Below are 21,643 nucleotides of genomic sequence, written 5' to 3' on the forward strand. Positions count from 1 at the left end.
GCGAAATTGTTCCTTTGGGGGGGTATTGCAACTTTTGGCCATTTTGAAGCGAAATTTTTCCTTTCGGGGGGTATTGCAACTTTTCGGCATTTTGAGGCGAAATTGTTCCTTTCGGGGGGTATTGCAACTTTTCGACATTTTGAGGCGAAATTGTTCCTTTGGGGGGTATTGCACTTTTCTGCCATTTTGAGGCGAAATTGTTCCTTTGGGGGGGTATTGCAACTTTTGGCCATTTTGAAGCGAAATTGTTCCTTTCGGGGGGTATTGCAACTTTTCGGCATTTTGAGGCGAAATTGTTCCTTTGGGGGGGTATTGCAACTTTTGGCCATTTTGAAGCGAAATTGTTCCTTTCGGGGGGTATTGAAAATTTTCGACATTTTGAGGCGAAATTGTTCCTTTGGGGGGGTATTGCAACTTTTGGAAATTTGGAAGCGAAATTGTTCCTTTCGGGGGGTATTGCAACTTTTCGGCATTTTGAGGCGAAATTGTTCCTTTGGGGGGTATTGCAATTTTTTTTCCATTTTGAGGCGAAATTGTTCCTTTGGGGGGGTATTGCAACTTTTGGCCATTTTGAAGCGAAATTGTTCCTTTCGGGGGGTATTGCAACTTTTCGGCATTTTGAGGCGAAATTGTTCCTTTGGGGGGGTATTGCAACTTTTGGCCATTTTGAAGCGAAATTGTTCCTTTCGGGGGGTATTGCAACTTTTCGGCATTTTGAGGCAAAATTGTTCCTTTCGGGGGGTATTGCAACTTTTGGCCATTTTGAAGCGAAATTGTTCCTTTGGGGAGTATTGCAACTTTTCGGCATTTTGAGGCGAAATTGTTCCTTTGGGGGGGTATTGCAATTTTTTGCCATTTTGAGGCGAAATTGTTCCTTTCGGGGGGTATTGCAACTTTTCGGCATTTTGAGGCGAAATTGTTCCTTTGGGGGGTATTGCAATTTTTTGCCATTTTGAGGCGAAATTGTTCCTTTGGGGGGGTATTGCAAATTTTGGCCATTTTGAAGCGAAATTGTTCCTTTCGGGGGGTATTGCAACTTTTCGGCATTTTGAGGCGAAATTGTTCCTTTGGGGGGGTATTGCAACTTTTGACAATTTTGAAGCGAAATTGTTCCTTTCGGGGGGTATTGCAACTTTTCGGCATTTTGAGGCGAAATTGTTCCTTTGGGGGGGTATTGCAACTTTTGGCAATTTTGAAGCGAAATTGTTCCTTTCGGGGGGTATTGAAACTTTTCGGCATTTTGAGGCGAAATTGTTCCTTGGGGGGGTATTGCAATTTTTTTTTTTTAATTTGAGGCGAAATTGTTCCTTTGGGGGGTATTGCAACTTTTGGCCATTTTGAAGCGAAATTGTTCCTTTGGGGGGGTATTGCAACTTTTCGGCATTTTGAGGCGAAATTGTTCCCTTGGGGGGGTATTGCAATTTTTTGCCATTTTGAGGCGAAATTGTTCCTTTGGGGGGGTATTGCAATTTTTTGCCATTTTGAGGCGAAGTTGTTCCTTTGGGGGGTATTGCAACTTTTGGCCATTTTGAAGCGAAATTGTTCCTTTCGGGGGGTATTGCAATTTTTCGGCATTTTGAGGCGAAATTGTTCCTTTGGGGGGGTATTGCAACTTTTGGCCATTTTGAAGCGAAATTGTTCCTTTGGGGGGGTATTGCAACTTTTCGGCATTTTGAGGCGAAATTGTTCCTTTGGGGGGTTTTGCAATTTTTTGCCATTTTGGGGCGAAATTGTTCCTTTGGGGGGTATTGCAATTTTTTGCCACTTTGAGGCGAAATTGTTCCTTTGGGGGGGTATTGCAACTTTTGGCCATTTCGAAGCGAAATTGTTCCTTTCGGGGGGTATTGCAACTTTTCGGCATTTTGAGGCGAAATTGTTCCTTTGGGGGGGTATTGCAATTTTTTGCCACTTTGAGGCGAAATTGTTCCTTTGGGGGGTATTGCAACTTTTGGCCATTTTGAAGCGAAATTGTTCCTTTCAGGGGGTATTGCAACTTTTCGGCATTTTAAGGCGAAATTGTTCCTTTGGGGGGGTATTGCAACTTTTGGCCATTTTGAAGCGAAATTGTTCCTTTGGGAGGGTATTGCAACTTTTCGGCATTTTGAGGCGAATTTTTTTCCTTTAGGGGGGTATTGCAAATTTTGGCCATTTTGAAGCGAAATTGTTCCTTTGGGGGGGTATTGCAATTTTTTGCCATTTTGAGGCGAAATTGTTCCTTTGGGGGGGTATTGCAACTTTTGGCCATTTTGAAGCGAAATTGTTCCTTTGGGGGGGTATTGCAATTTTTTGCCATTTTGAGGCGAAATTGTTCCTTTGGGGGGGTATTGCAACTTTTGGCCATTTTGAAACGAAATTGTTCCTTTCGGGGGGTATTGCAACTTTTCGGCATTTTGAGGCAAAATTGTTCCTTTGGGGGGTATTGCAATTTTTTTTCCATTTTGAGGCGAAATTGTTCCTTTGGGGGGGTATTGCAACTTTTGGCCATTTTGAAGCAAAATTGTTTCTTTCAGGGGGTATTGCAACTTTTCGGCATTTTGAGGCGAAATTGTTCCTTTGGGGGGGTATTGCAACTTTTGGCCATTTTGAAGCGAAATTGTTCCTTTCGGGGGGTATTGCAACTTTTCGGCATTTTGAGGTGAAATTGTTCCTTTGGGGGGTATTGCAATTTTTTTTCCATTTTGAGGCGAAATTGTTCCTTTGGGGGGGTATTGCAACTTTTGGCCATTTTGAAGCAAAATTCTTCCTTTCGGGGGGTATTGCAACTTTTCGGCATTTTGAGGCGAAATTGTTCCTTTGGGGGGTATTGCAATTTTTTGCCACTTTGAGGCGAAATTGTTCCTTTGGGGGGGTATTGCAACTTTTGGCCATTTTGAAGCGAAATTTTTCCTTTCGGGGGGTATTGCAACTTTTCGGCATTTTGAGGCGAAATTGTTCCTTTCGGGGGGTATTGCAACTTTTCGACATTTTGAGGCGAAATTGTTCCTTTGGGGGGTATTGCACTTTTCTGCCATTTTGAGGCGAAATTGTTCCTTTGGGGGGGTATTGCAACTTTTGGCCATTTTGAAGCGAAATTGTTCCTTTCGGGGGGTATTGCAACTTTTCGGCATTTTGAGGCGAAATTGTTCCTTTGGGGGGGTATTGCAACTTTTGGCCATTTTGAAGCGAAATTGTTCCTTTCGGGGGGTATTGAAAATTTTCGACATTTTGAGGCGAAATTGTTCCTTTGGGGGGGTATTGCAACTTTTGGAAATTTGGAAGCGAAATTGTTCCTTTCGGGGGGTATTGCAACTTTTCGGCATTTTGAGGCGAAATTGTTCCTTTGGGGGGTATTGCAATTTTTTTTCCATTTTGAGGCGAAATTGTTCCTTTGGGGGGGTATTGCAACTTTTGGCCATTTTGAAGCGAAATTGTTCCTTTCGGGGGGTATTGCAACTTTTCGGCATTTTGAGGCGAAATTGTTCCTTTGGGGGGGTATTGCAACTTTTGGCCATTTTGAAGCGAAATTGTTCCTTTCGGGGGGTATTGCAACTTTTCGGCATTTTGAGGCAAAATTGTTCCTTTCGGGGGGTATTGCAACTTTTGGCCATTTTGAAGCGAAATTGTTCCTTTGGGGAGTATTGCAACTTTTCGGCATTTTGAGGCGAAATTGTTCCTTTGGGGGGGTATTGCAATTTTTTGCCATTTTGAGGCGAAATTGTTCCTTTCGGGGGGTATTGCAACTTTTCGGCATTTTGAGGCGAAATTGTTCCTTTGGGGGGTATTGCAATTTTTTGCCATTTTGAGGCGAAATTGTTCCTTTGGGGGGGTATTGCAAATTTTGGCCATTTTGAAGCGAAATTGTTCCTTTCGGGGGGTATTGCAACTTTTCGGCATTTTGAGGCGAAATTGTTCCTTTGGGGGGGTATTGCAACTTTTGACAATTTTGAAGCGAAATTGTTCCTTTCGGGGGGTATTGCAACTTTTCGGCATTTTGAGGCGAAATTGTTCCTTTGGGGGGGTATTGCAACTTTTGGCAATTTTGAAGCGAAATTGTTCCTTTCGGGGGGTATTGAAACTTTTCGGCATTTTGAGGCGAAATTGTTCCTTGGGGGGGTATTGCAATTTTTTTTTTTTAATTTGAGGCGAAATTGTTCCTTTGGGGGGTATTGCAACTTTTGGCCATTTTGAAGCGAAATTGTTCCTTTGGGGGGGTATTGCAACTTTTCGGCATTTTGAGGCGAAATTGTTCCCTTGGGGGGGTATTGCAATTTTTTGCCACTTTGAGGCGAAATTGTTCCTTTGGGGGGGTATTGCAACTTTTGGCCATTTCGAAGCGAAATTGTTCCTTTCGGGGGGTATTGCAACTTTTCGGCATTTTGAGGCGAAATTGTTCCTTTGGGGGGGTATTGCAATTTTTTGCCACTTTGAGGCGAAATTGTTCCTTTGGGGGGTATTGCAACTTTTGGCCATTTTGAAGCGAAATTGTTCCTTTCAGGGGGTATTGCAACTTTTCGGCATTTTAAGGCGAAATTGTTCCTTTGGGGGGGTATTGCAACTTTTGGCCATTTTGAAGCGAAATTGTTCCTTTGGGAGGGTATTGCAACTTTTCGGCATTTTGAGGCGAATTTTTTTCCTTTAGGGGGGTATTGCAAATTTTGGCCATTTTGAAGCGAAATTGTTCCTTTGGGGGGGTATTGCAATTTTTTGCCATTTTGAGGCGAAATTGTTCCTTTGGGGGGGTATTGCAACTTTTGGCCATTTTGAAGCGAAATTGTTCCTTTGGGGGGGTATTGCAATTTTTTGCCATTTTGAGGCGAAATTGTTCCTTTGGGGGGGTATTGCAACTTTTGGCCATTTTGAAACGAAATTGTTCCTTTCGGGGGGTATTGCAACTTTTCGGCATTTTGAGGCAAAATTGTTCCTTTGGGGGGTATTGCAATTTTTTTTCCATTTTGAGGCGAAATTGTTCCTTTGGGGGGGTATTGCAACTTTTGGCCATTTTGAAGCAAAATTGTTTCTTTCAGGGGGTATTGCAACTTTTCGGCATTTTGAGGCGAAATTGTTCCTTTGGGGGGGTATTGCAACTTTTGGCCATTTTGAAGCGAAATTGTTCCTTTCGGGGGGTATTGCAACTTTTCGGCATTTTGAGGTGAAATTGTTCCTTTGGGGGGTATTGCAATTTTTTTTCCATTTTGAGGCGAAATTGTTCCTTTGGGGGGGTATTGCAACTTTTGGCCATTTTGAAGCAAAATTCTTCCTTTCGGGGGGTATTGCAACTTTTCGGCATTTTGAGGCGAAATTGTTCCTTTGGGGGGTATTGCAATTTTTTGCCACTTTGAGGCGAAATTGTTCCTTTGGGGGGGTATTGCAACTTTTGGCCATTTTGAAGCGAAATTTTTCCTTTCGGGGGGTATTGCAACTTTTCGGCATTTTGAGGCGAAATTGTTCCTTTCGGGGGGTATTGCAACTTTTCGACATTTTGAGGCGAAATTGTTCCTTTGGGGGGTATTGCACTTTTCTGCCATTTTGAGGCGAAATTGTTCCTTTGGGGGGGTATTGCAACTTTTGGCCATTTTGAAGCGAAATTGTTCCTTTCGGGGGGTATTGCAACTTTTCGGCATTTTGAGGCGAAATTGTTCCTTTGGGGGGGTATTGCAACTTTTGGCCATTTTGAAGCGAAATTGTTCCTTTCGGGGGGTATTGAAAATTTTCGACATTTTGAGGCGAAATTGTTCCTTTGGGGGGGTATTGCAACTTTTGGAAATTTGGAAGCGAAATTGTTCCTTTCGGGGGGTATTGCAACTTTTCGGCATTTTGAGGCGAAATTGTTCCTTTGGGGGGTATTGCAATTTTTTTTCCATTTTGAGGCGAAATTGTTCCTTTGGGGGGGTATTGCAACTTTTGGCCATTTTGAAGCGAAATTGTTCCTTTCGGGGGGTATTGCAACTTTTCGGCATTTTGAGGCGAAATTGTTCCTTTGGGGGGGTATTGCAACTTTTGGCCATTTTGAAGCGAAATTGTTCCTTTCGGGGGGTATTGCAACTTTTCGGCATTTTGAGGCAAAATTGTTCCTTTCGGGGGGTATTGCAACTTTTGGCCATTTTGAAGCGAAATTGTTCCTTTGGGGAGTATTGCAACTTTTCGGCATTTTGAGGCGAAATTGTTCCTTTGGGGGGGTATTGCAATTTTTTGCCATTTTGAGGCGAAATTGTTCCTTTCGGGGGGTATTGCAACTTTTCGGCATTTTGAGGCGAAATTGTTCCTTTGGGGGGTATTGCAATTTTTTGCCATTTTGAGGCGAAATTGTTCCTTTGGGGGGGTATTGCAAATTTTGGCCATTTTGAAGCGAAATTGTTCCTTTCGGGGGGTATTGCAACTTTTCGGCATTTTGAGGCGAAATTGTTCCTTTGGGGGGGTATTGCAACTTTTGACAATTTTGAAGCGAAATTGTTCCTTTCGGGGGGTATTGCAACTTTTCGGCATTTTGAGGCGAAATTGTTCCTTTGGGGGGGTATTGCAACTTTTGGCAATTTTGAAGCGAAATTGTTCCTTTCGGGGGGTATTGAAACTTTTCGGCATTTTGAGGCGAAATTGTTCCTTGGGGGGGTATTGCAATTTTTTTTTTTTAATTTGAGGCGAAATTGTTCCTTTGGGGGGTATTGCAACTTTTGGCCATTTTGAAGCGAAATTGTTCCTTTGGGGGGGTATTGCAACTTTTCGGCATTTTGAGGCGAAATTGTTCCCTTGGGGGGGTATTGCAATTTTTTGCCATTTTGAGGCGAAATTGTTCCTTTGGGGGGGTATTGCAATTTTTTGCCATTTTGAGGCGAAGTTGTTCCTTTGGGGGGTATTGCAACTTTTGGCCATTTTGAAGCGAAATTGTTCCTTTCGGGGGGTATTGCAATTTTTCGGCATTTTGAGGCGAAATTGTTCCTTTGGGGGGGTATTGCAACTTTTGGCCATTTTGAAGCGAAATTGTTCCTTTGGGGGGGTATTGCAACTTTTCGGCATTTTGAGGCGAAATTGTTCCTTTGGGGGGTTTTGCAATTTTTTGCCATTTTGGGGCGAAATTGTTCCTTTGGGGGGTATTGCAATTTTTTGCCACTTTGAGGCGAAATTGTTCCTTTGGGGGGGTATTGCAACTTTTGGCCATTTCGAAGCGAAATTGTTCCTTTCGGGGGGTATTGCAACTTTTCGGCATTTTGAGGCGAAATTGTTCCTTTGGGGGGGTATTGCAATTTTTTGCCACTTTGAGGCGAAATTGTTCCTTTGGGGGGTATTGCAACTTTTGGCCATTTTGAAGCGAAATTGTTCCTTTCAGGGGGTATTGCAACTTTTCGGCATTTTAAGGCGAAATTGTTCCTTTGGGGGGGTATTGCAACTTTTGGCCATTTTGAAGCGAAATTGTTCCTTTGGGAGGGTATTGCAACTTTTCGGCATTTTGAGGCGAATTTTTTTCCTTTAGGGGGGTATTGCAAATTTTGGCCATTTTGAAGCGAAATTGTTCCTTTGGGGGGGTATTGCAATTTTTTGCCATTTTGAGGCGAAATTGTTCCTTTGGGGGGGTATTGCAACTTTTGGCCATTTTGAAGCGAAATTGTTCCTTTGGGGGGGTATTGCAATTTTTTGCCATTTTGAGGCGAAATTGTTCCTTTGGGGGGGTATTGCAACTTTTGGCCATTTTGAAACGAAATTGTTCCTTTCGGGGGGTATTGCAACTTTTCGGCATTTTGAGGCAAAATTGTTCCTTTGGGGGGTATTGCAATTTTTTTTCCATTTTGAGGCGAAATTGTTCCTTTGGGGGGGTATTGCAACTTTTGGCCATTTTGAAGCAAAATTGTTTCTTTCAGGGGGTATTGCAACTTTTCGGCATTTTGAGGCGAAATTGTTCCTTTGGGGGGGTATTGCAACTTTTGGCCATTTTGAAGCGAAATTGTTCCTTTCGGGGGGTATTGCAACTTTTCGGCATTTTGAGGTGAAATTGTTCCTTTGGGGGGTATTGCAATTTTTTTTCCATTTTGAGGCGAAATTGTTCCTTTGGGGGGGTATTGCAACTTTTGGCCATTTTGAAGCAAAATTCTTCCTTTCGGGGGGTATTGCAACTTTTCGGCATTTTGAGGCGAAATTGTTCCTTTGGGGGGTATTGCAATTTTTTGCCACTTTGAGGCGAAATTGTTCCTTTGGGGGGGTATTGCAACTTTTGGCCATTTTGAAGCGAAATTTTTCCTTTCGGGGGGTATTGCAACTTTTCGGCATTTTGAGGCGAAATTGTTCCTTTCGGGGGGTATTGCAACTTTTCGACATTTTGAGGCGAAATTGTTCCTTTGGGGGGTATTGCACTTTTCTGCCATTTTGAGGCGAAATTGTTCCTTTGGGGGGGTATTGCAACTTTTGGCCATTTTGAAGCGAAATTGTTCCTTTCGGGGGGTATTGCAACTTTTCGGCATTTTGAGGCGAAATTGTTCCTTTGGGGGGGTATTGCAACTTTTGGCCATTTTGAAGCGAAATTGTTCCTTTCGGGGGGTATTGAAAATTTTCGACATTTTGAGGCGAAATTGTTCCTTTGGGGGGGTATTGCAACTTTTGGAAATTTGGAAGCGAAATTGTTCCTTTCGGGGGGTATTGCAACTTTTCGGCATTTTGAGGCGAAATTGTTCCTTTGGGGGGTATTGCAATTTTTTTTCCATTTTGAGGCGAAATTGTTCCTTTGGGGGGGTATTGCAACTTTTGGCCATTTTGAAGCGAAATTGTTCCTTTCGGGGGGTATTGCAACTTTTCGGCATTTTGAGGCGAAATTGTTCCTTTGGGGGGGTATTGCAACTTTTGGCCATTTTGAAGCGAAATTGTTCCTTTCGGGGGGTATTGCAACTTTTCGGCATTTTGAGGCAAAATTGTTCCTTTCGGGGGGTATTGCAACTTTTGGCCATTTTGAAGCGAAATTGTTCCTTTGGGGAGTATTGCAACTTTTCGGCATTTTGAGGCGAAATTGTTCCTTTGGGGGGGTATTGCAATTTTTTGCCATTTTGAGGCGAAATTGTTCCTTTCGGGGGGTATTGCAACTTTTCGGCATTTTGAGGCGAAATTGTTCCTTTGGGGGGTATTGCAATTTTTTGCCATTTTGAGGCGAAATTGTTCCTTTGGGGGGGTATTGCAAATTTTGGCCATTTTGAAGCGAAATTGTTCCTTTCGGGGGGTATTGCAACTTTTCGGCATTTTGAGGCGAAATTGTTCCTTTGGGGGGGTATTGCAACTTTTGACAATTTTGAAGCGAAATTGTTCCTTTCGGGGGGTATTGCAACTTTTCGGCATTTTGAGGCGAAATTGTTCCTTTGGGGGGGTATTGCAACTTTTGGCAATTTTGAAGCGAAATTGTTCCTTTCGGGGGGTATTGAAACTTTTCGGCATTTTGAGGCGAAATTGTTCCTTGGGGGGGTATTGCAATTTTATTTTTTTAATTTGAGGCGAAATTGTTCCTTTGGGGGGTATTGCAACTTTTGGCCATTTTGAAGCGAAATTGTTCCTTTGGGGGGGTATTGCAACTTTTCGGCATTTTGAGGCGAAATTGTTCCCTTGGGGGGGTATTGCAATTTTTTGCCATTTTGAGGCGAAATTGTTCCTTTGGGGGGGTATTGCAATTTTTTGCCATTTTGAGGCGAAGTTGTTCCTTTGGGGGGTATTGCAACTTTTAGCCATTTTGAAGCGAAATTGTTCCTTTCGGGGGGTATTGCAATTTTTCGGCATTTTGAGGCGAAATTGTTCCTTTGGGGGGGTATTGCAACTTTTGGCCATTTTAAAGCGAAATTGTTCCTTTGGGGGGGTATTGCAATTTTTTGCCATTTGAGGCGAAATTGTTCCTTTAGGGGGGAATTGCAATTTTTTGCCATTTTGAGGCGAAATTGTAGCTTTGGGGGGGTATTGCATCTTTTGGCCATTTTGAAGCGAAATTGTTCCTTTCGGGGGGTATTGAAACTTTTCGGCATTTTGAGGCGAAATTGTTCCTTTGGGGGGGTATTGCAATTTTTTGCCATTTTGAGGCGAAATTGTTCCTTTCGGGGGGTATTGCAACTTTTCAGCATTTTGAGGCGAAATTGTTCCTTTGGGGGGTATTGCAATTTTTTGCCATTTTGAGGCGAAATTGTTCCTTTGGGGGGGTATTGCAACTTTTGGCCATTTTGAAGCGAAATTGTTCCTTTCGGGGGGTATTGCAACTTTTCGGCATTTTGAGGCGAAATTGTTCCTTTGGGGGGGTATTGCAACTTTTGACAATTTTGAAGCGAAATTGTTCCTTTCGGGGGGTATTGCAACTTTTCGGCATTTTGAGGCGAAATTGTTCCTTTGGGGGGGTATTGCAACTTTTGGCCATTTTGAAGCGAAATTGTTCCTTTCGGGGGGTATTGAAACTTTTCGGCATTTTGAGGCGAAATTGTTCCTTGGGGGGGTATTGCAATTTTTTTTTTTCATTTTGAGGCGAAATTGTTCCTTTGGGGGGTATTGCAACTTTTGGCCATTTTGAAGCGAAATTGTTCCTTTGGGGGGTATTGCAACTTTTCGGCATTTTAAGGCGAAATTGTTCCCTTGGGGGGGTATTGCAATTTTTTGCCATTTTGAGGCGAAATTGTTCCTTTGGGGGGGTATTGCAATTTTTTGCCATTTTGAGGCGAAGTTGTTCCTTTGGGGGTATTGCAACTTTTGGCCATTTTGAAGCGAAATTGTTCCTTTCGGGGGGTATTGCAACTTTTCGGCATTTTGAGGCGAAATTGTTCCTTTGGGGGGGTATTGCAACTTTTGGCCATTTTAAAGCGAAATTGTTCCTTTGGGGGGGTATTGCAATTTTTTGCCATTTGAGGCGAAATTGTTCCTTTAGGGGGGAATTGCAATTTTTTGCCATTTTGAGGCGAAATTGTAGCTTTGGGGGGGTATTGCATCTTTTGGCCATTTTGAAGCGAAATTGTTCCTTTCGGGGGGTATTGCAACTTTTCGGCATTTTGAGGCGAAATTGTTCCTTTGGGGGGGTATTGCAATTTTTTGCCATTTTGAGGCGAAATTGTTCCTTTGGGGGGGTATTGCAATTTTTTGCCATTTTGAGGCGAAATTGTTCCTTTGGGGGGTATTGCAACTTTTGGCCATATTGAAGCGAAATTGTTCCTTTGGGGGGTATTACAATTTTTGGCCATTTTGAGGCGAAATTGTTCCTTTGGGGGGGTATTGCAACTTTTGGCCATTTTGAAGCGAAATTGTTCCTTTCGGGGGGGTATTGCAACTTTTCGGCATTTTGAGGCGAAATTGTTCCTTTGGGGAGGTATTGCAATTTTTTGCCATTTTGAGGCGAAATTGTTCCTTTGGGTGGGTATTGCAACTTTTGGCCATTTTGAAGCGAAATTGTTCCTTTGGGGGGGTATTGCAATTTTTTGCCATTTTGAGGCGAAATTGTTCCTTTGGGGGGGTATTGCAACTTTTGGCCATTTTGAAGCGAAATTGTTCCTTTCGGGGGTATTGTAACTTTTCGGCATTTTGAGGCGAAATTGTTCCTTTCGGGGGGTATTGCAATTTTTTGCCATTTTGAGGCGAAATTGTTCCTTTGGGGGGTATTGCAACTTTTGGCCATTTTGAAGCGAAATTGTTCCTTTTGGGGGGTATTGCAACTTTTCGGCATTTTGAGGCGAAATTGTTCCTTAGGGGGGGTATTGCAACTTTTGGCCATTTTGAAGCGAAATTGTTCCTTTGGGGGGGTATTGCAACTTTTCAGCATTTTGAGGCGAAATTGTTCCTTTGGGGGGTATTGCAATTTTTTGCCATTTTGAGGCGAAATTGTTCCTTTGGGGGGGTATTGCAACTTTTGGCCATTTTGAAGTGAAATTGTTCCTTTCGGGGGGTATTGCAACTTTTCGGCATTTTGAGGCGAAATTGTTCCTTTGGGGGGGTATTGCAATTTTTTGCCATTTTGAAGCGAAATTGTTCCTTTGGGGGGGTATTGCAACTTTTGGCCATTTTGAAGCGAAATTGTTCCTTTGGGGGGGTATTGCAACTTTTGGCCATTTTGAAGCGAAATTGTTCCTTTCGGGGGGTATTGCAACTTTTCGGCATTTTGAGGCGAAATTGTTCCTTTGGGGGGGTATTGCAACTTTTGGCCATTTTGAAGCGAAATTGTTCCTTTCGGGGGGTATTGCAACTTTTCGGCATTTTGAGGCGAAATTGTTCCTTTGGGGGGGTATTGCAACTTTTGGCCATTTTGAAGCGAAATTGTTCCTTTGGGGGGGTATTGCAATTTTTTGCCATTTTGAGGCGAAGTTGTTCCTTTGGGGGGGTATTGCAACTTTTGGCAATATTGAAGCGAAATTGTTCCTTTGGGGGGTATTACAATTTTTGGCCATTTTGAGGCGAAATTGTTCCTTTGGGGGGGTATTGCAACTTTTGGCCATTTTGAAGCGAAATTGTTCCTTTGGGGGGTATTGCAATTTTTTGCCATTTTGAGGCGAAATTGTTCCTTTGGGGGGGTATTGCAACTTTTGGCCATTTTGAAGCGAAATTGTTCCTTTCGGGGGTATTGTAACTTTTCGGCATTTTGAGGCGAAATTGTTCCTTTCGGGGGGTATTGCAATTTTTTGCCATTTTGAGGCGAAATTGTTCCTTTGGGGGGTATTGCAACTTTTGGCCATTTTGAAGCGAAATTGTTCCTTTGGGGGGGTATTGCAATTTTTTGAAATTTTGAGGCGAAATTGTTCCTTTGGGGGGGTATTGCATTTTTTTGCCATTTTGAGGCGAAGTTGTTCCTTTGGGGGGTATTGCAACTTTTGGCCATTTTGAAGCGATATTGTTCCTTTCGGGGGGTATTGCAACTTTTCGGCATTTTGAGGCGAAATTGTTCCTTTGGGGGGGTATTGCAACTTTTGGCCATTTTAAAGCGAAATTGTTCCTTTGGGGGGGTATTGCAACTTTTCGGAATTTTGAGGCGAAATTGTTCCTTTGGGGGGTATTGCAATTTTTTGCCATTTGAGGCGAAATTGTTCCTTTGGGGCGGAATTGCAATTTTTTGCCATTTTGAGGCGAAATTGTAGCTTTGGGGGGGTATTGCATCTTTTGGCCATTTTGAAGCGAAATTTTTCCTTTCGGGGGGTATTGCAACTTTTCGGCATTTTGAGGCGAAATTGTTCCTTTGGGGGGGTATTGCAATTTTTTGCCATTTTGAGGCGAAATTGTTCCTTTGGGTGGGTATTGCAACTTTTGGCCATTTTGAAGCGAAATTGTTCCTTTCGGGGGGTATTGCAACTTTTCGGCATTTTGAGGCGAAATTGTTCCTTTGGGGGGGTATTGCAATTTTTTGCCATTTTGAGGCGAATTTGTTCCTTTGGGGGGGTATTGCAACTTTTGGCCATATTGAAGCGAAATTGTTCCTTTGGGGGGTATTACAATTTTTGGCCATTTTGAGGCGAAATTGTTCCTTTGGGGGGGTGTTGCAACTTTTGGCCATTTTGAAGCGAAATTGTTCCTTTCGGGGGGGTATTGCAACTTTTCGGCATTTTGAGGCGAAATTGTTCCTTTGGGGAGGTATTGCAATTTTTTGCCATTTTGAGGCGAAATTGTTCCTTTGGGTGGGTATTGCAACTTTTGGCCATTTTGAAGCGAAATTGTTCCTTTGGGGGGGTATTGCAATTTTTTGCCATTTTGAGGCGAAATTGTTCCTTTGGGGGGGTATTGCAACTTTTGGCCATTTGGAAGCGAAATTGTTCCTTTCGAGGGTATTGTAACTTTTCGGCATTTTGAGGCGAAATTGTTCCTTTCGGGGGGTATTTCAACTTTTGGCCATTTTGAAGCGAAATTGTTCCTTTGGGGGGTATTGCAACTTTTCAGCATTTTGAGGCGAAATTGTTCCTTTGGGGGGTATTGCAATTTTTTGCCATTTTGAGGTGAAATTGTTCCTTTGGGGGGGTATTGCAACTTTTGGCCATTTTGAAGCGAAATTGTTCCTTTCGGGGGGTATTGCAACTTTTCGGCATTTTGAGGCGAAACTGTTCCTTTGGGGGGGTATTGCAATTTTTTGCCATTTTGAGGCGAAATTGTTCCTTTGGGGGGGTATTGCAACTTTTGGCCATTTTGAAGCGAAATTGTTCCTTTGGGGGGGGTATTGCAACTTTTGGCCATTTTGAAGCGAAATTTTTCCTTTCGGGGGGTATTGCAACTTTTCGGCATTTTGAGGCGAAATTGTTCCTTTGGGGGGTTATTGCAACTTTTGGCCATTTTGAAGCGAAATTGTTCCTTTGGGGGGGTATTGCAACTTTTCAGCATTTTGAGGCGAAATTGTTCCTTTGGGGGGTATTGCAATTTTTTGCCATTTTGAGGCGAAATTGTTCCTTTGGGGGGGGTATTGCAACTTTTGGCCATTTTGAAGCGAAATTGTTCCTTTCGGGGGGTATTGCAACTTTTCGGCATTTTGAGGCGAAATTGTTCCTTTGGGGGGGTATTGCAATTTTTTGCCATTTTGAGGCGAAATTGTTCCTTTGGGGGGGTATTGCAACTTTTGGCCATTTTGAAGCGAAATTGTTCCTTTGGGGGGGTATTGCAACTTTTGGCCATTTTGAAGCGAAATTGTTCCTTTCGGGGGTATTGCAACTTTTCGGCATTTTGAGGCGAAATTGTTCCTTTCGGGGGTATTGCAATTTTTTGCCATTTTGAGGCGAAATTGTTCCTTTGGGGGGGTATTGCAACTTTTCGGCATTTTGAGGCGAAATTGTTCCTTTGGGGGGGTATTGCAACTTTTGGCCATTTTGAAGCGAAATTGTTCCTTTGGGGGGGTATTGCAATTTTTTGCCATTTTGAGGCGAAATTGTTCCTTTGGGGGGGTATTGCAACTTTTGGCCATTTTGAAGCGAAATTGTTCCTTTCGGGGGTATTGTAACTTTTCGGCATTTTGAGGCGAAATTGTTCCTTTCGGGGGGTATTGCAATTTTTTGCCATTTTGAGGCGAAATTGTTCCTTTGGGGGGGTATTGCAACTTTTGGCCATTTTGAAGCGAAATTGTTCCTTTCGGGGGGTATTGCAACTTTTCGGCATTTTGAGGCGAAATTGTTCCTTAGGGGGGGTATTGCAACTTTTGGCCATTTTGAAGCGAAATTGTTCCTTTCGGGGGGTATTGCAACTTTTCGGCATTTTGAGGCGAAATTGTTCCTTTCGGGGGTTATTGCAACTTTTGGCCATTTTGAAGCGAAATTGTTCCTTTGGGGGGGTATTGCAACTTTTCAGCATTTTGAGGCGAAATTGTTCCTTTGGGGGGTATTGCAATTTTTTGCCATTTTGAGGCGAAATTGTTCCTTTGGGGGGGTATTGCAACTTTTGGCCATTTTGAAGCGAAATTGTTCCTTTCGGGGGGTATTGCAACTTTTCGGCATTTTGAGGCGAAATTGTTCCTTTGGGGGGGTATTGCAATTTTTTGCCATTTTGAGGCGAAATTGTTCCTTTGGGGGGGTATTGCAACTTTTGGCCATTTTGAAGCGAAATTGTTCCTTTTGGGGGGTATTGCAACTTTTGGCCATTTTGAAGCGAAATTTTTCCTTTCGGGGGGTATTGCAACTTTTCGGCATTTTGAGGCGAAATTGTTCCTTTGGGGGGTTATTGCAACTTTTGGCCATTTTGAAGCGAAATTGTTCCTTTGGGGGGGTATTGCAACTTTTCAGCATTTTGAGGCGAAATTGTTCCTTTGGGGGGTATTGCAATTTTTTGCCATTTTGAGGCGAAATTGTTCCTTTGGGGGGGGTATTGCAACTTTTGGCCATTTTGAAGCGAAATTGTTCCTTTCGGGGGGTATTGCAACTTTTCGGCATTTTGAGGCGAAATTGTTCCTTTGGGGGGGTATTGCAATTTTTTGCCATTTTGAGGCGAAATTGTTCCTTTGGGGGGGTATTGCAACTTTTGGCCATTTTGAAGCGAAATTGTTCCTTTGGGGGGGTATTGCAACTTTTGGCCATTTTGAAGCGAAATTGTTCCTTTCGGGGGTATTGCAACTTTTCGGCATTTTGAGGCGAAATTGTTCCTTTCGGGGGTATTGCAATTTTTTGCCATTTTGAGGCGAAATTGTTCCTTTGGGGGGGTATTGCAACTTTTGGCCATTTTGAAGCGAAATTGTTCCTTTCGGGGGGTATTGCAACTTTTCGGCATTTTGAGGCGAAATTGTTCCTTTGGGGGGGTATTGCAACTTTTGGCCATTTTGAAGCGAAATTGTTCCTTTCGGGGGGTATTGCAACTTTTCGGCATTTTGAGGCGAAATTGTTCCTTTGGGGGGGTATTGCAACTTTTGGCCATTTTGAAGCGAAATTGTTCCTTTCGTGGGGTATTGAAACTTTTCGGCATTTTGAGGCGAAATTGTTCCTTTGGGGGGTATTGCAACTTTTAGCCATTTTGAAGCGAAATTGTTCCTTTGGGGGGGTATTGCAACTTTTCGGCATTTTGAGGCGAAATTGTTCCTTTGGGGGGGTATTGCAACTTTTGGCCATTTTGAAGCGAAATTGTTCCTTTGGGGGGGTATTGCAATTTTTTGCCATTTTGAGGCGAAATTGTTCCTTTGGGGGGGTATTGCAACTTTTGGCGATTTTGAAGCGAAATTGTTCCTTTCGGGGGTATTGTAACTTTTCGGCATTTTGAGGCGAAATTGTTCCTTTCGGGGGGTATTGCAATTTTTTGCCATTTTGAGGCGAAATTGTTCCTTTGGGGGGGTATTGCAACTTTTGGCCATTTTGAAGCGAAATTGTTCCTTTCGGGGGGTATTGCAACTTTTCGGCATTTTGAGGCGAAATTGTTCCTTTGGGGGGTTATTGCAACTTTTGGCCATTTTGAAGCGAAATTGTTCCTTTGGGGGGGTATTGCAACTTTTCAGCATTTTGAGGCGAAATTGTTCCTTTGGGGGGTATTGCAATTTTTTGCCATTTTGAGGCGAAATTGTTCCTTTGGGGGGGTATTGCAACTTTTGGCCATTTTGAAGCGAAATTGTTCCTTTGGGGGGGTATTGCAACTTTTCGGCATTTTGAGGCGAAATTGTTCCTTTCGGGGGGTATTGCAATTTTTTGCCATTTTGAGGCGAAATTGTTCCTTTGGGGGGGTATTGCAACTTTTGGCCATTTTGAAGCGAAATTGTTCCTTTCGGGGGGTATTGCAACTTTTCGGCATTTTGAGGCGAAATTGTTCCTTTGGGGTGTTATTGCAACTTTTGGCCATTTTGAAGCGAAATTGTTCCTTTGGGGGGGTATTGCAACTTTTCAGCATTTTGAGGCGAAATTGTTCCTTTGGGGGGTATTGCAATTTTTTGCCATTTTGAGGCGAAATTGTTCCCTTGGGGGGGTATTGCAACTTTTGGCCATTTTGAAGCGAAATTGTTCCTTTCGGGGGGTATTGCAACTTTTCGGCATTTTGAGGCGAAATTGTTCCTTTGGGGGGGTATTGCAATTTTTTGCCATTTTGAGGCGAAATTGTTCCTTTGGGGGGGTATTGCAACTTTTGGCCATTTTGAAGCGAAATTGTTCCTTTTGGGGGGTATTGCAACTTTTGGCCATTTTGAAGCGAAATTTTTCCTTTCGGGGGGTATTGCAACTTTTCGGCATTTTGAGGCGAAATTGTTCCTTTGGGGGGTTATTGCAACTTTTGGCCATTTTGAAGCGAAATTGTTCCTTTGGGGGGGTATTGCAACTTTTCAGCATTTTGAGGCGACATTGTTCCTTTGGGGGGTATTGCAATTTTTTGCCATTTTGAGGCGAAATTGTTCCTTTGGGGGGGTATTGCAACTTTTGGCCATTTTGAAGCGAAATTGTTCCTTTCGGGGGGTATTGCAACTTTTCGGCATTTTGAGGCGAAATTGTTCCTTTGGGGGGGTATTGCAATTTTTTGCCATTTTGAGGCGAATTTGTTCCTTTGGGGGGGGTATTGAAACTTTTGGCCATTTTGAAGCGAAATTGTTCCTTTGGGGGGGTATTGCAACTTTTGGCCATTTTGAAGCGAAATTGTTCCTTTCGGGGGTATTGCAACTTTTCGGCATTTTGAGGCGAAATTGTTCCTTTCGGGGGTATTGCAATTTTTTGCCATTTTGAGGCGAAATTGTTCCTTTGGGGGGGTATTGCAACTTTCGGCCATTTTGAAGCGAAATTGTTCCTTTCGGGGGGTATTGCAACTTTTCGGCATTTTGAGGCGAAATTGTTCCTTTGGGGGGGTATTGCAACTTTTGGCCATTTTGAAGCGAAATTGTTCCTTTCGGGGGGTATTGCAACTTTTCGGCATTTTGAGGCGAAATTGTTCCTTTGGGGGGGTATTGCAACTTTTGGCCATTTTGAAGCGAAATTGTTCCTTTCGTGGGGTATTGAAACTTTTCGGCATTTTGAGGCGAAATTGTTCCTTGGGGGGGTATTGCAATTTTTTTTTTCATTTTCAGGCGAAATTGTTCCTTTGGGGGGTATTGCAACTTTTGGTCATTTTGAAGCGAAATTGTTCCTTTGGGGGGGTATTGCAACTTTTTGGCATTTTGAGGCGAAATTGTTCCTTTGGGGGGTATTGCAATTTTTTGCCTTTTTGAGGCGAAATTGTTCCTTTGGGGGGGTATTGCAATTTTTTGCCATTTTGAGGCGAAGTTGTTCCTTTGGGGGGTATTGCAACTTTTGGCCATTTTGAAGCGAAATTGTTCCTTTGGGGGGGTATTGCAACTTTTCGGCATTTTGAGGCGAAATTGTTCCTTTGGGGGGGTATTGCAACTTTTGGCCATTTTAAAGCGAAATTGTTCCTTTGGGGGGGTATTGCAACTTTTCGGGATTTTGAGGCGAAATTGTTCCTTTGGGGGGTATTGCAATTTTTTGCCATTTGAGGCGAAATTGTTCCTTTGGGGGGGAATTGCAATTTTTTGCCATTTTGAGGCGAAATTGTAGCTTTGGGGGGGTATTGCATCTTTTGGCCATTTTGAAGCGAAATTCTCCTTTCGGGGGGTATTGCAACTTTTCGGCATTTTGAGGCGAAATTGTTCCTTTGGGGGGTATTGCAATTTTTTGCCATTTTGAGGCGAAATTGTTCCTTTGGGGGGGTATTGCAACTTTTGGCCATTTTGAGGCGAAATTGTTCCTTTGGGGGGGTATTGCAACTTTTGGCCATTTTGAGGCGAAATTGTTCCTTTCGGGGGGGGTATTGCAATTTTTTGCCATTTTGAGGCGAAATTGTTCCTTTGGGTGGGTATTGCAACTTTTAGCCATTTTGAAGCGAAATTGTTCCTTTGGGGGGGTATTGCAATTTTTTGCCATTTTGAGGCGAAATTGTTCCTTTGGGGGGTATTGCAACTTTTGGCCATTTTGAAGCGAAATTGTTCCTTTCGGGGGTATTGTAACTTTTCGGCATTTTGAGGCGAAATTGTTCCTTTCGGGGGGTATTGCAATTTTTTGCCATTTTGAGGCGAAATTGTTCCTTTGGGGGGTTATTGCAACTTTTGGCCATTTTGAAGCGAAATTGTTCCTTTGGGGGGGTATTGCAACTTTTCAGCATTTTGAGGCGAAATTGTTCCTTTGGGGGGTATTGCAATTTTTTGCCATTTTGAGGCGAAATTGTTCCTTCGGGGGGGTATTGCAACTTTTGGCCATTTTGAAGCGAAATTGTTCCTTTCGGGGGGTATTGCAACTTTTCGGCATTTTGAGGCAAAATTGTTCCTTTGGGGGGGTATTGCAACTTTTGGCCATTTTGAAGCGAAATTGTTCCTTTCGGGGGGTATTGCAACTTTTCGGCATTTTGAGGCGAAATTGTTCCTTTGGGGGGGTATTGCAACTTTTGGCCATTTTGAAGCGAAATTGTTCCTTTGGGGGGGTATTGCAACTTTTCGGCATTTTGAGGCGAAATTGTTCCTTTGGGGGGGTATTGCAATTTTTTGCCATTTTGAGGCGAAATTGTTCCTTTGGGGGGGTATTGCAATTTTTTGCCATTTTGAGGCGAAGTTGTTCCTTTGGGGGGGTATTGCAACTTTTGGCCATATTGAAGCGAAATTGTTCCTTTGGGGGGTATTACAATTTTTGGCCATTTTGAGGCGAAATTGTTCCTTTGGGGGGGTATTGCAACTTTTGGCCATTTTGAAGCAAAATTGTTCCTTTCGGGGGGGTATTGCAACTTTTCGGCATTTTGAGGCGAAATTGTTCCTTTGGGGAGGTATTGCAATTTTTTGCCATTTTGAGGCGAAATTGTTCCTTTGGGTGGGTATTGCAACTTTTGGCCATTTTGAAGCGAAATTGTTCCTTTGGGGGGTATTGCAATTTTTTGCCATTTTGAGGCGAAATTGTTCCTTTGGGGGGGTATTGCAACTTTTGGCCATTTTGAAGCGAAATTGTTCCTTTCGGGGGTATTGTAACTTTTCGGCATTTTGAGGCGAAATTGTTCCTTTCGGGGGGTATTGCAATTTTTTGCCATTTTGAGGCGAAATTGTTCCTTTGGGGGGTATTGCAACTTTTGGCCATTTTGAAGCGAAATTGTTCCTTTGGGGGGGTATTGCAATTTTTTGCCATTTTGAGGCGAAATTGTTCCTTTGGGGGGGTATTGCATTTTTTTGCCATTTTGAGGCGAAGTTGTTCCTTTGGGGGGTATTGCAACTTTTGGCCATTTTGAAGCGATATTGTTCCTTTCGGGGGGTATTGCAACTTTTCGGCATTTTGAGGCGAAATTGTTCCTTTGGGGGGGTATTGCAACTTTTGGCCATTTTAAAGCGAAATTGTTCCTTTGGGGGGGTATTGCAACTTTTCGGAATTTTGAGGCGAAATTGTTCCTTTGGGGGGGAATTGCAATTTTTTGCCATTTTGAGGCGAAATTGTAGCTTTGGGGGGGTATTGCATCTTTTGGCCATTTTGAAGCGAAATTGTTCCTTTCGGGGGGTATTGCAACTTTTCGGCATTTTGAGGCGAAATTGTTCCTTTGGGGGGGTATTGCAATTTTTTGCCATTTTGAGGCGAAATTGATCCTTTGGGGGGGTATTGCAACTTTTGGCCATTTTGAAGCGAAATTGTTCCTTTCGGGGGGTATTGCAACTTTTCGGCATTTTGAGGCGAAATTGTTCCTTTGGGGGGGTATTGCAATTTTTTGCCATTTTGAGGCGAATTTGTTCCTTTGGGGGGGTATTGCAACTTTTGGCCATATTGAAGCGAAATTGTTCCTTTGGGGGGTATTACAATTTTTGGCCATTTTGAGGCGAAATTGTTCCTTTGGGGGGGTATTGCAACTTTTGGCCATTTTGAAGCGAAATTGTTCCTTTCGGGGGGGTATTGCAACTTTTCGGCATTTTGAGGCGAAATTGTTCCTTTGGGGAGGTATTGCAATTTTTTGCCATTTTGAGGCGAAATTGTTCCTTTGGGTGGGTATTGCAACTTTTGGCCATTTTGAAGCGAAATTGTTCCTTTGGGGGGGTATTGCAATTTTTTGGCATTTTGAGGCGAAATTGTTCCTTGGGGGGGTATTGCAACTTTTGGCCATTTTGAAGCGAAATTGTTCCTTTCGGGGGGTATTGCAACTTTTCGGCATTTTGAGGCGAAATTGTTCCTTTGGGGGGTTATTGCAACTTTTGGCCATTTTGAAGCGAAATTGTTCCTTTGGGGGGGTATTGCAACTTTTCAGCATTTTGAGGCGAAATTGTTCCTTTGGGGGGTATTGCAATTTTTTGCCATTTTGAGGCGAAATT

This window comes from Anomaloglossus baeobatrachus, chromosome 4 (assembly GCF_048569485.1).
Source record: "Anomaloglossus baeobatrachus isolate aAnoBae1 chromosome 4, aAnoBae1.hap1, whole genome shotgun sequence".
Taxonomy (NCBI): Eukaryota; Metazoa; Chordata; class Amphibia; order Anura; family Aromobatidae; genus Anomaloglossus; species Anomaloglossus baeobatrachus.